General features: G+C 37.2%; 1 long non-coding RNA gene across 1 annotated transcript; it reads left to right on the forward strand.

The window, feature by feature from the left end:
- Window positions 1-343: 343 nt before the first annotated feature.
- On the forward strand, window positions 344-3,092 carry LOC140829602 (uncharacterized). Its single transcript, XR_012117488.1, has 2 exons — window positions 344-694; window positions 2,850-3,092. It is a non-coding gene; the product is annotated as an uncharacterized lncRNA (long non-coding RNA).
- Window positions 3,093-11,653: the final 8,561 nt, after the last annotated feature.

Consider the following 11,653-nt stretch of genomic DNA (forward strand, 5'->3'; position numbering starts at 1 on the left):
TTGGTATTTTATTAATTTATTTTAAAGCATTAAATGTATGTTTATTTCATAAATTATGAGTTTAATTATTTTTATGCATTATTATTGCATAATAGAATCTATTTCATAAAATTTTAAAAGTTCATGCATTAAAGATTTTTAAGTTGCATTTCGCGCTCGAACGAAGAACGGAGACCGGAGAATTTTCAGTAAAAATTATTTTTATTACATGAATAATTTTTATTAATTAATTTAAGGTGTTTTAAGTGTGTTTTGAAAAAAAAAAGGCTTTATTGAGTATTTTTACCCGCAAGATTTTTATTTTTAACGGTACGCGAATTTTATCAAATCGGGGGACTTTTTGAAGGTTCGGTTAATATTTTCAAAAATTTTCAAACACGAATTATTTTACAGGAGTGTGTTTGGATTTAATGGGCCTACTTTTAGGTTTATTGGACCTAAAAATCTTTTTAAACCTTTAATTGATAATTTAATACCCATTATCTATTATTAAACTATATAATTACCACCTAAACACCTCTCCACCTAAACCCAATTGTTTCAGCAGCCGACACTCCATTATTTCATAACCTTCCTTTCGGTTTCAACACCCCAACAGCTGAAAGCATCGGCCAATTCAATTCCTTGCAAAAGAAAGTTTCCGGCGCCTCCTCGTTGCTCCTTTCTTCATCGTTTTGTGTATGAATCATCAAAGGCACGCTCGTATCTCCCATTTTCTCTCATACACGCCATATTATTCTGAAAATTTTGTGTGTGCATCGAAAATTATAGATCTTTCTTGTGGTGATGTACTTGTTTTAAACTTGACAAAATCTTGCATGGTTTGGCATATAACTCATGTTTTGTGATCTTTGTGCAAGGGGACTGCTGAACTTTGTTGTTTTAGGGACCTTATATGTCCAGATTTTTGGTGTCAAAGGGCTGAAGGTTGGTGAAGATCGAGACCTAGCACGGGCAGATGGAAACTCTTGGTCTCGAGTCGAGTATGGATAGATCGGTAGGTTTAGGGTGTGCCGGCTGTGCAAGGGCCGTTCCTAGACCTGGACCAGATCCTAGTGGGTCTGAACCGTGGCCTAGAGTGGCTCGAACGTGGCTGGAATCGGATAAGAGGCCGCTTGAACGATTGGGGCTAGCTTTGGTCTCGTTTGTTGCGGTTTTGGGAATTAGCGAGTGGTGAGCTGTGCTGCGTACATGGGGCTAGGGCCTTGAGTTTTATGGGTCCAGGAAGATGTCAAGGTGGGTTAGGAGAGGTTGATGGGTGGTCGGTCATGTTAGATGCAAGCTAGGATTGAATTATGGAGCATGGGTCCCTTTAAGGTCAAGCTTGTTAAATGCTGGAAATTTCAGCAGCTGTACAGGGTAATATTCGAAGGTTTAGGGGGTTGGTTCGGATGATTTTAAGGCTGTAAATGAGTGTATTAGGTGTGGTAAAAGCTAGGAGAAAATTTGGTTAAGTTTCGAGTCGATTCGGGTTAAAACCGGGACCCCAGTCCAAGTTTTAAAACAATTCGGTTAAGTTATGAAATGAGCTCAAATTTACGTTTAGGAATGCTTATAATTATGTTTTGAGATATTTTTAGGAGTTTGGTAAGCTTCGGATCAAAATAATGAGTTTTGGATTTATTCGGGATTTAATCGCCGCACGAAAGGTTAATTAAAGAATTAATTGAAAGCCTAGATTTAAGCTTAATAAAATTATGGGAAATTATATTTAAGCTGAAATAATTATTAGAAGTCTAAGTTTTTAATTTGGGAATTTTATGCTAAGGTTTGGTTTAATTCGGGATTAAAACGCATTAAAAGGTTATATTTAAAGATTAATTTAAAAGTCATAGATTTAAGCCAAATAAAAATATGGGAAAGTTTTTGTAAGCTTAAATAATTATTTGGGACGTGTTAGAGTCAATGGAATTAAGAAAATATCAAAGAAGTGAAATTTTACGTCTATGGGCAAAACGGTAATTTTTGGGTTTCCAGGCACAAAATGGTCATTTTGCACCCGAGGTGAGATTTTGGTCCTGCCAGCGTCCTGAGCACAAATTTATGATATTTTAAATGTTTATGCATCATGATCACGATTTTAAGATTTTATGAAGATATACGTCGCATGCTTGGATTTAACATTTTATCATGTTTTAAATGTTTATGCATCATGTTTATGAATTTTTATGAAATTATAATAAATACGGTGCATGCTTGGTTTAAAGGAAAAATTACGTATATGCATGATTTTATTAAGTGATGAATATGATGACACGTTTTGAAGGAAGTGATTTAGTTGTGATTAACACGATGACACGATGATATGATTGGAGATATCGTGAGGGAAAAGGCCCCAGAGGGAGCCTGTTTACGGGAGAAGGCCCCAGAGGGAGCCCGACGATCGTATTTCCATTGACATGATATGATGACATGATAGGCTCGGGCTCAGTTGACGGGTGAGAGTGTCGCTGATGTCCCCCGCCGCCGGGTACCGCGGTTACACGTAGATGGATCCATCGACTGACATGATGACATGATGATACGAAAATCACAGCTAATGAACTGAATTCAATTAAAAAGAAAATATATACGTATATGATGACATGAGATGACATGATTTTACACGATATGATTTTACACGACACGTTTACGTATATGATGACATGAGATGACATGCTATGATTATTACCATGTTTTGAAAAGACACGTTTACATATATGATTTTTACTACAGACACGAATGCTTTTAAGTTCATGAAAGATATATTGAGTATGATATTTTTCACTGTTGTGTGCTACGTATATGTACTTGTTATTCCTGGTACATGTGTGTTGAGTCTTTAGACTCACTAGGCGTGTGTGATACAGGTGAGCTTAATGATGAGGAGACTGGAGGTGCCGAACTCTGAGTAGGCAGACTTGGTAAGGTGACACGACCCGAGGACCGCGTGTTTTCCGCATTACGATTTATGAGATTGAGAGGAGATGAATATTTCATACGTGATGATTTTAAGAAATTTTATAAGTTTATGTTTGCGTATGATTTTAGACGAGTTGGGTTATTTTAATCTGCGCTATTTTTATGGTCGAATATTTAAGATCATTTTTTAATGTTATTTCGAACATGCAAGCTTTAATTTAAAAAAAAAATATTCCACATTTAAAAAAAAAAAATTAGTAGACGTTTCAGTTGTTGTTATTGTTTGGACATTTTTTAGTGGAATATCTTTTAATTTTAAGTTATAGATATCGTTTTCAAGTTCTGCCGTACCAATCAAACATGCATTCTTATAAATTTTGCAAACACCTTTGCTAAATAAACAAAAATATTCATCTTTATCAAGCATAGAAATAGAAATAATATTTTTTTCCAAATCACGTACAAACAAAACATCTCTTAAAATTAACTTAAAATCATTGTTCAAAAGTAAGTAAACATCTCCAATCGCTTTTGCCGCAACTCTTGCCCCATTGCCCATACTCAAGAAGGTCTCACCTTCCCTAAGTCTCCTACTTCTTCCCGTCGCCTGCAAATCATTACAGAGATGTGAGCCATAGCCGATATCAAATACACAAGAAGTAGAGTTAATTAAAATGTTTAGTTCAATATAGAACATACCATTTCCAGAACCTTTCTGGGCAAGATATTCTCTGCAGTTACACCTCCAATGTCCAGGCTTCTTGCAGTGATGACAAATATCAACAGTCTTGTAAGCCTTAACTGGTGTGACTGCCACAGCGGGACTCGGAGTTTGTCTCTTCAAGGGCACGTTCTTCTTGGGATGTTGGAAAGAACGCTTCTTTCCCTTCCCATTTGGTCATATCTTCGTACCAGATGAAAAATCCACATAAAGAACCGACTTCTATTTCTTGATGGTGGACTAAATGGTAACAAGCATATTCACCAACTCCTCCAGGGTAGGCTCAAGCTTTTTCATGTTGAAATTCATCACAAAAGGATCAAATGTTCTAGTCAGCGACAAGAGCAACACGTCAGTGGTCAACTCCGATGGCAACGTAAGATTCATGCCAACGAGCTTTTCCACAAGCCCAATCATCTTTAGGCCATGCTTATGGACCGATGTCCCATCTCGCATGCGTAAAGTGGTCATCTCCTTGACGATAGCATGCCTAAGAGGTCGAGTCTGCTTACAAAAGAGCTCATTGAGATGCAAATGAATGTCAGAAGCACTCTTTGCATCCTCAAAACGCCTCTGCAGTTCATCATTCATAGAAGCCTGAATATAACACTTAGCTCGCAAATCATGGTCACACCAATCCTTGTAAGTCTGCAATTCCTCAGGAGTACAGCTAGTCGGAGCCTCAACAAGGGGCGACTCAGTAAGTGTATATGCTATCCTTTCCGAATTCAAGATGATTTTTAGGTTTCTTAGCCAATTTAGGTAATTAGGTCCGGTTAAAATTATAACGGCACGAAAATCCGTGTTTGAAAATTTGCGGAAAAATTAAAATTTTCTTTTTAAAACAATCAAAATTGCCTCCTTCACGAACTAAATTGATAAATCAAGTTTAATGTTCAAAATTTGCAGCGGAAGAAATTATTTAAAGTAATCTAACAATGATAAAATGTTTGAGCATAAAAAAAATGGCAAGTGCTGTAAATGAGGTCCTCGGGTGCCACTACTGCCGACCCAAGCTAGCTCACTGGTCCCCGCCCTCGGCCTTGACATCATCAGTACGTATAACAATCAAGTTTAGTGAGCCTAAAGACTCAGCATGCATATATCATAAATAACGAGTAAATAATATAGTAAAATTTGCATGGGATAAAAATATCATGTCATGAGGCATAATGTGAAAATAACTTGTCATGAACAATTATAATACGTGCATAACTGAACTGAAAATCATAGTGAAAACGTTTTCTCCTTGGAGCCCTGTACTGAAATAGCATGTAATAATTTTTCTGTTGAGATTATGGTCTACGCAAGTGGTCCCTGAACTGAACTGAGCTGACCGGTAACTAGCGACCGGACCGGTAACTAGCGACCGGGTTTAATAATGTACGTCTGATCAGACTACTGCCACAATATACTGGTTGAAACAACTGAACTGACCGGTAACTGGCGACCAGATTTAATAATGCTCCCATAACCGGTAACTGACGATCGGACCGGTAACTGGCGACCGGATTTAATCATGATAGTAAAGTGACCACAAGAAATATCGCATAAATCTCAAAATTTGTATTTTTGCACGTAATATAACTAAATAACTGAGTTAAATATCCTGTACTAATTTTACTGAATGGATTGGATCGCTCCCAGGGTCGCTGCAACCTAAATATGCCATGAAAAATATGCAATAGCTTATACTTGACCAAACTATGCAATTAAATCCAAAAACTAAGACAAGTGCGTCTAATGACTTCGTATTTAATCATGACTCCGAACCAACCCAAACCATCATGTATAATACGCCTAAGATGATGAAATAATGTTTCTAAAATAGTGAGGGTCGAAATCTAGGTGAATGGAGGCCAAAACATGAAACGCTCTTTCGAGAGTCAATTTGGCACATCGTACCGCAAATTCTCGTACGACCTCAAAAATGGTCCGAATCACGAACGGCCAAAAATGCAACCTTCCTAACTCAATGAGGCACTGTTCAGTCCAAGGCCATAGGCTAAAAGCCAACCAAGAACTCGAATGAGCCACTGAACCGCAGCAGCAAGTTGCTGTCCACAAAAATACAGCAGCTGTACTTTTGTTTCCTTGCGTCGTTTGCGAGGCTAATGGCCATTGGGGCTTGAACCACCAACCAGAACCTCTTACCAACATCCTAAGGAATGATTTGAACCATGTCTAAGGGCCCTAGGCCAGCCACAATTTGCATCACACCATAACTCAACCAAACGTCACACCTGAGAGCACAAATTCTGCGCGTCGGGCATTGCTCTTGTTTTGCTGTCACGGATCGTTCCAGTGGCCATTTGATTGACCATGACACAATCTAGTCATCTAGGGGTATGGTATGAACCGTGGCTAAGGGTCATATGCCAACCAAGATCCACACCATTCCACAAAATCAAACCATACATGCTGTAAAAAATGAGAGGGCCGAAAGTGGGGAGGGGCTGTTCTTGAGTTTTATTGTAAAAACCGATTCACCATGGACCAAGCCACCAAAAGGGCGACTTAGTCACGTCTTAGACATGCTATGGAAGTGGTCTAACCACGGCTATAGGCCTTTTGGGCAGCCATGATCAGAAACTTTTCCCTTGACATAAAAACAGAATTTTTCGAAGACTCAAGAAAGTTGCTGTCATTTTCGGTTTCCATCATGCATGGGGCTGAACTAATGGATCAACATGGTCCTAAACCATCCTAGAATATGTCTAGATGTCGCCTTGGGACCCTGGAACCGAACCAATCCCGAAACCATCAAAACACAAGAAAACGTGAAGAGCATCATGAGGGCCGAAAATCTGCACCTTCTATTTTCTGAAAATTGTTTGATATATTTCGGTTTTTGCATGAAATGATGATCATGAAACATAAATATAATGATAGTAGGAATTGATTGAAGAGTCAAGGAAGAATATATGCATGTCTGGTTTCATTTGAAAGAAAAACGAAAGAATGAGACGATCCGGCGCGGAGGTGGTGGAGCGCTTTCTTATCTTGCTTCTTGCTCGATTTTTCTCTCTTGTTTCTAGCTATGAGGGTCACGATTTTTCTACTCTAAATGCTCTGAATTTCGTTCATTGGGGGGGTGGATAATGTGAAAGGGGATCGGTTACGGTGACCGGAAGCGCAACGGAAGTTTAAAAAATCAAATTTTTCATCAAGAAATTCGGCCACCTCATGATATTGTGTAGCAAATACAATAAAACACAAAAATAACATTCATAGTGTGTTAAGAAATGTACCTATCAATCACAAGGATTGATGTATGGCTCCAACTAAGGTGTAAACACCTTAGCTCTTCAATGGTAGAAACTATCTTCAAGCTTCCTTTGAGCACTCCTTGCTCAACTATTAAGCCCACCACCAACTAGGTAGATCCCCTCTTAATTTGCACTAGAAAACTAAGAGGATTTTTTTCAATGAGAAGTATATTTCTTCCTCAACACTTGAAGAAGAAAAGAGAGGAAAAACTTGGAGAGAATTCTAGTGTAATTTCGGCCATGCTAGTTCACAATTGGGGGAGGGGAGACTTGTCTTGGACTTGCAAAAAGATAAAAGCAAAAGTAGCATGCCAAGCCTTGATATTTGAAAAAGTTGTCTCCAACTCTTCACCTCCCATGCATGCATATATTATATGGTTTTTAACAAATTAAAAACCATGGACTAAATTTAATTATCTCAAACATATTTGAGACTAATTAAACATTACTTGAATTTACTCAAGTCCACTAGTTAAATAATTTATTTAAATTGAGCTCTACAAGACTCAATATAATTTAATTAATTCAACACTTGAATTAATTTAATTATTTGGACTCTACTAGGTCCACTAGTGTTTAATTAATTCAACACTTGAATTAATTAATTTAGTCCATAATAATTTTTATGAAAATCACAATTTTCAAATACATTATTCACTTGGTCAACTTTTAATTTAGGAACACTTCCATAAATTAAAATTTACATTTCTCACATAGAAGTTATACTTCTATTTTTCTTTACGCTTATAAACTCCTTTATAAGCCGTTCAACACATTGAACTATTTCTCTTCTCAACGGGATCTAGAAAGCTAGTACTTGTGTGGCCCTCAATGGTTCATTGATACAACTAGCCGTGGGTTCACCTCTCCATGTGATTCGGACTAAACATGTCCTTATATTAGCATACCCCAATTGCTCCATTCTGACTTATCAACACCTTGATAACAAGAACGTCAGAACTCAAGTCTGATAGTACCCAACCAATCATGTTAAACGCCTAGCAGCATCGCTTACATGATTCCCTAGGTATCAAATGATAGTGCCTGGAAGAACCATTCAATTATGGTTAGCGTACAGTACGGTCCCTTCAACTCATATATCCCGATCGATTCGACAACCATTGGTTTATCGAGAGTTGTCAATGAATCGATACTATGTGTCATGTCGTAGTTGCATCGATGGTGTAATCTATGAAACCCCTTTCATAATTACCACCATACTCTGATCAGAGATTTCATACTACATACACATAGGATATCCATACCCGAAGGTAAGCGGTGAATCCCCGACTACAATGCATCGACTCCTATATGTTTCGACAAAACACCCAACCTTGCCACCTGATGACCCCTTGAGAGTCGGTAAACAAGTCAAAGTGTAATGCTAGCACATAGAGTTTTTATGTTGTCCCGGGTCATAAGGACTAATGGTGTACAACCATAAACTAGGACGTTTCCACTCGATAAGTGAGAACCACTTGGAAAGTCCTTTTATGGAGGGTTGTTCAGTGCACTCTACCAGGAGCACCTATCTGCATGCTCGGACATCACAATGTCCCCTACCAATGAAACATGGTACTTACGTCGCAGATACTAGTCTCGAAATCTAGCGGCCTATATCCTTCTTAGCGGCGGCTGAATCGACTAGGAACTGTTTAGAATATACAGTATTCCAAATATGAGTTTCATGATACTCATCATATGAGCATCTCATATTCTTTCTACTATTTGTATATTCAAGGGCTTTATCTATGCAACTAGCATGGGTATACAGATAAAGATTTGCCAAAACAATAATTTCAAATATTATTAAAATAAAGATTGCTTATACATAGAGTTTCATTGTGAACACTCGGCCAACACTTGGCTCGACGGGCACCTACTCTAACAATCTCCCACTTGCACTAGAGCCAACTACCCATATGCTTCAAACCCATTGATTCGCGATGCATCTCGAATAATGGTCCAGGTAAAGGCTTAGCTAGTGGATCAGCAACATTATCTGCGGAGCCGACTATGTCAAAAGACAATTCTTCCTCTTTCCACAATCTCTCCGAGGATGTGGTACTTTCTCAATACATGTTTGGACTTCTGATGAGACCTTGGCTCCTTTGCTTGAGCTAAAGCTCCCGTGTTGTCACACAACACCGGGAGAGGAGCAACTCCATTAGGAATGAATTCCAACTTTTAGACGAAATTCCTTATCCAAACAGCCTCCCTTGCTGCATCTGATGCAGCAATGTATTCCGTCTCTGTGCTGGAATCCGCAGTATTGTCTTGCTTGGAACTTTTCCAAGAGACAGCAGCACCATTGAGCATGAATACAAACCCAGAGGTTGACTTCGAGTCATCAATTTCGCTTTGGAAGCTAGAGTCGGTATAGCTTTCCAATGTGGAAGACCAGGGTTCCATTGATATCTACTCACTACACTTAGTGCGAAAACCACGTCAGGACGTGTAGATATCATCTCATACATAATGCTACCAATTGCAGATGCATAAGGAATGCTTGTCATATTAGCATATTAGGATATGCTCTAATATTAATTAATTAAGGTTGATCAATAATTAAAACGTTTGCATGCTAAACTTTAACAAAGAATGCGTCAAAGGGTGAGTTGGCAAAGAAATTGATTACTCATCTAAGGTGGCCAAAAATTCACAATAAAATGAAGGGAAATTGTTGTTTAGTTACTAAATTTATAACCCTTAAAAGCCCCACCTATCCTTTAAATAATTTAGTGAACTAACCCCTTAATTAAGGAACTTAAATGAATTTATTTTCTACTCACCTCAAGTAACTAAAATAATTCCTTAAACTTCCTTATTAACTTAAATGAACTTACTTGCTAGCTAAAATAAATTCTGGAAATATTCTCTGTATCTTAAATTTTTATCTCTAAACTCCAACTCCAGTCCGGCCTCACTGAATTAACTGAAATGATAAAAATCTACTGCATAAAATAATCAACTTAAGGAAAAAAAATCTAAATACTCATGAAAAAATCAATTTATTTTAAAATACTAGAATTATGCATGGCTTATACGTAGACTGATTTACGGGTTATACAAAAATGTGTTTGTCGAGTGTTGCAGATAACAAGTTGTGAATAGAAGACATTGTCAAATTTGTATCGAAAAGTAAAAAGAGATAAATGTTAATGATTATTTTAAAATATTTAGTAAGATATAAATTATGGACTTGTACTTCATAAATTTTCACTCCCACTGTTTTAACATTTTTCCCTACCCTCTGGTGAAAACGGTAGACTCCTTTCCTCAGTAGGTACGTAAGGTCCAATTAGCAAATTATGATCCCGACTAATATCAGCCAATCATAATTCCTAAAATGTATTTTCCAATTGCATCTCCATGCAACCCTTTACGTAAACTTTTGTCTCACATTTGTTAGGACCCAATAATATGACTTCGTTCATCTATAAGCTTACCCATCGATGTTGAACTTTAATGGACGGTCGCCATGTTCCCTCAATAATATGATCCGAAATCATGGGAGTTCCACGTAGTTCACATCACTATGTCAGTGGATGTCACAACTTTCCAATGTCCAGGGCTCCCTCAATAATATGAGCCGAGTACTGTTCACGAGTAGCGTTCATCATGCATCCATTGTCGATGGAAGACATGAAAATTATAAAACCTTTATAATTCCTCTTTTCGGGCTTGATATTAATTTTGAATTTTATTCAAAATGAGGTTTTTTAATTTTGAAAGGTCTTATCATTAATTTTATTTAAAAGCTCGCCAAGTTTTATCGTATGTTATCCGGGTTCATGCAACTTAGTTATTATAATAATAATGCACATACTCATTATTTATAAAATATCATGCATATATTATAAACATTAAACTAACAAGGATGATCAATCGCCCCTACAGTAATGGCCTGTGCGAGCCAAACACGGGCCTAGGTCCAATCCTAGGGAATGCATGAGATGCAGATGCTTAATTACATAAGCTTCCAATATTTACATGTCTTCGACCTTCATAATCATCAAAACCCACCACCATCTTTCAATCTTGATCTTCCACTATACTAATATTTACAAATAAATATCTATGGAAAATTAGAATACATCTAATGGGGTGAGAACGGGCTATAAACCAAGCCCACTTATAAATTGATAATTATTACAACCATTCAACACAAAATATCGTAGAATACACCTAGTAAATTGGGATTTGGCTTTTGATCATCCTTCATACATAATATCACATATTATACGTCATCAATTAATTATCACAATAATCAATTGATCTAATATTATATATCTTGATCCAATCACTAACCACCACGATTATAAATTAAATTAACAAAGTAAACAAACTTCTTTGTTCACTTTCTAATTAATTTATTTATAACTGAATTTCTTGTAAATCACTATTTACTATAAATAATTAAAGTCCAACTTCAATTATTTATTTTATGACAAAATATATATACAAATTTTGTAGATTTAAACTTAAGGGCTCAATAAGACATTTTTCACCAAAAATATTTTTTTCTCGTTTCAATTTCACAAATTATGTTAACCATCTAATGACCCAACAATTCAAGGCCCATGACACTTTGATATTCCAAAACAATTTTGAAAACCCTAGTCGTCATCGTCGTTGCCGGAGCTCCGTCGCCGGATTCCGGACAACATACAATTTTTTTTAATTAAAATAGGGGAACATTTCGGGCAGCCCTTGCTGCCCGAAATGGGCAGCAACATGAGGGGCCGGAAGTTCCCTCATT

Source organism: Primulina eburnea, chromosome 1 (assembly GCF_022965805.1).
Source record: "Primulina eburnea isolate SZY01 chromosome 1, ASM2296580v1, whole genome shotgun sequence".
In the NCBI taxonomy this organism is placed as follows: domain Eukaryota; kingdom Viridiplantae; phylum Streptophyta; class Magnoliopsida; order Lamiales; family Gesneriaceae; genus Primulina; species Primulina eburnea.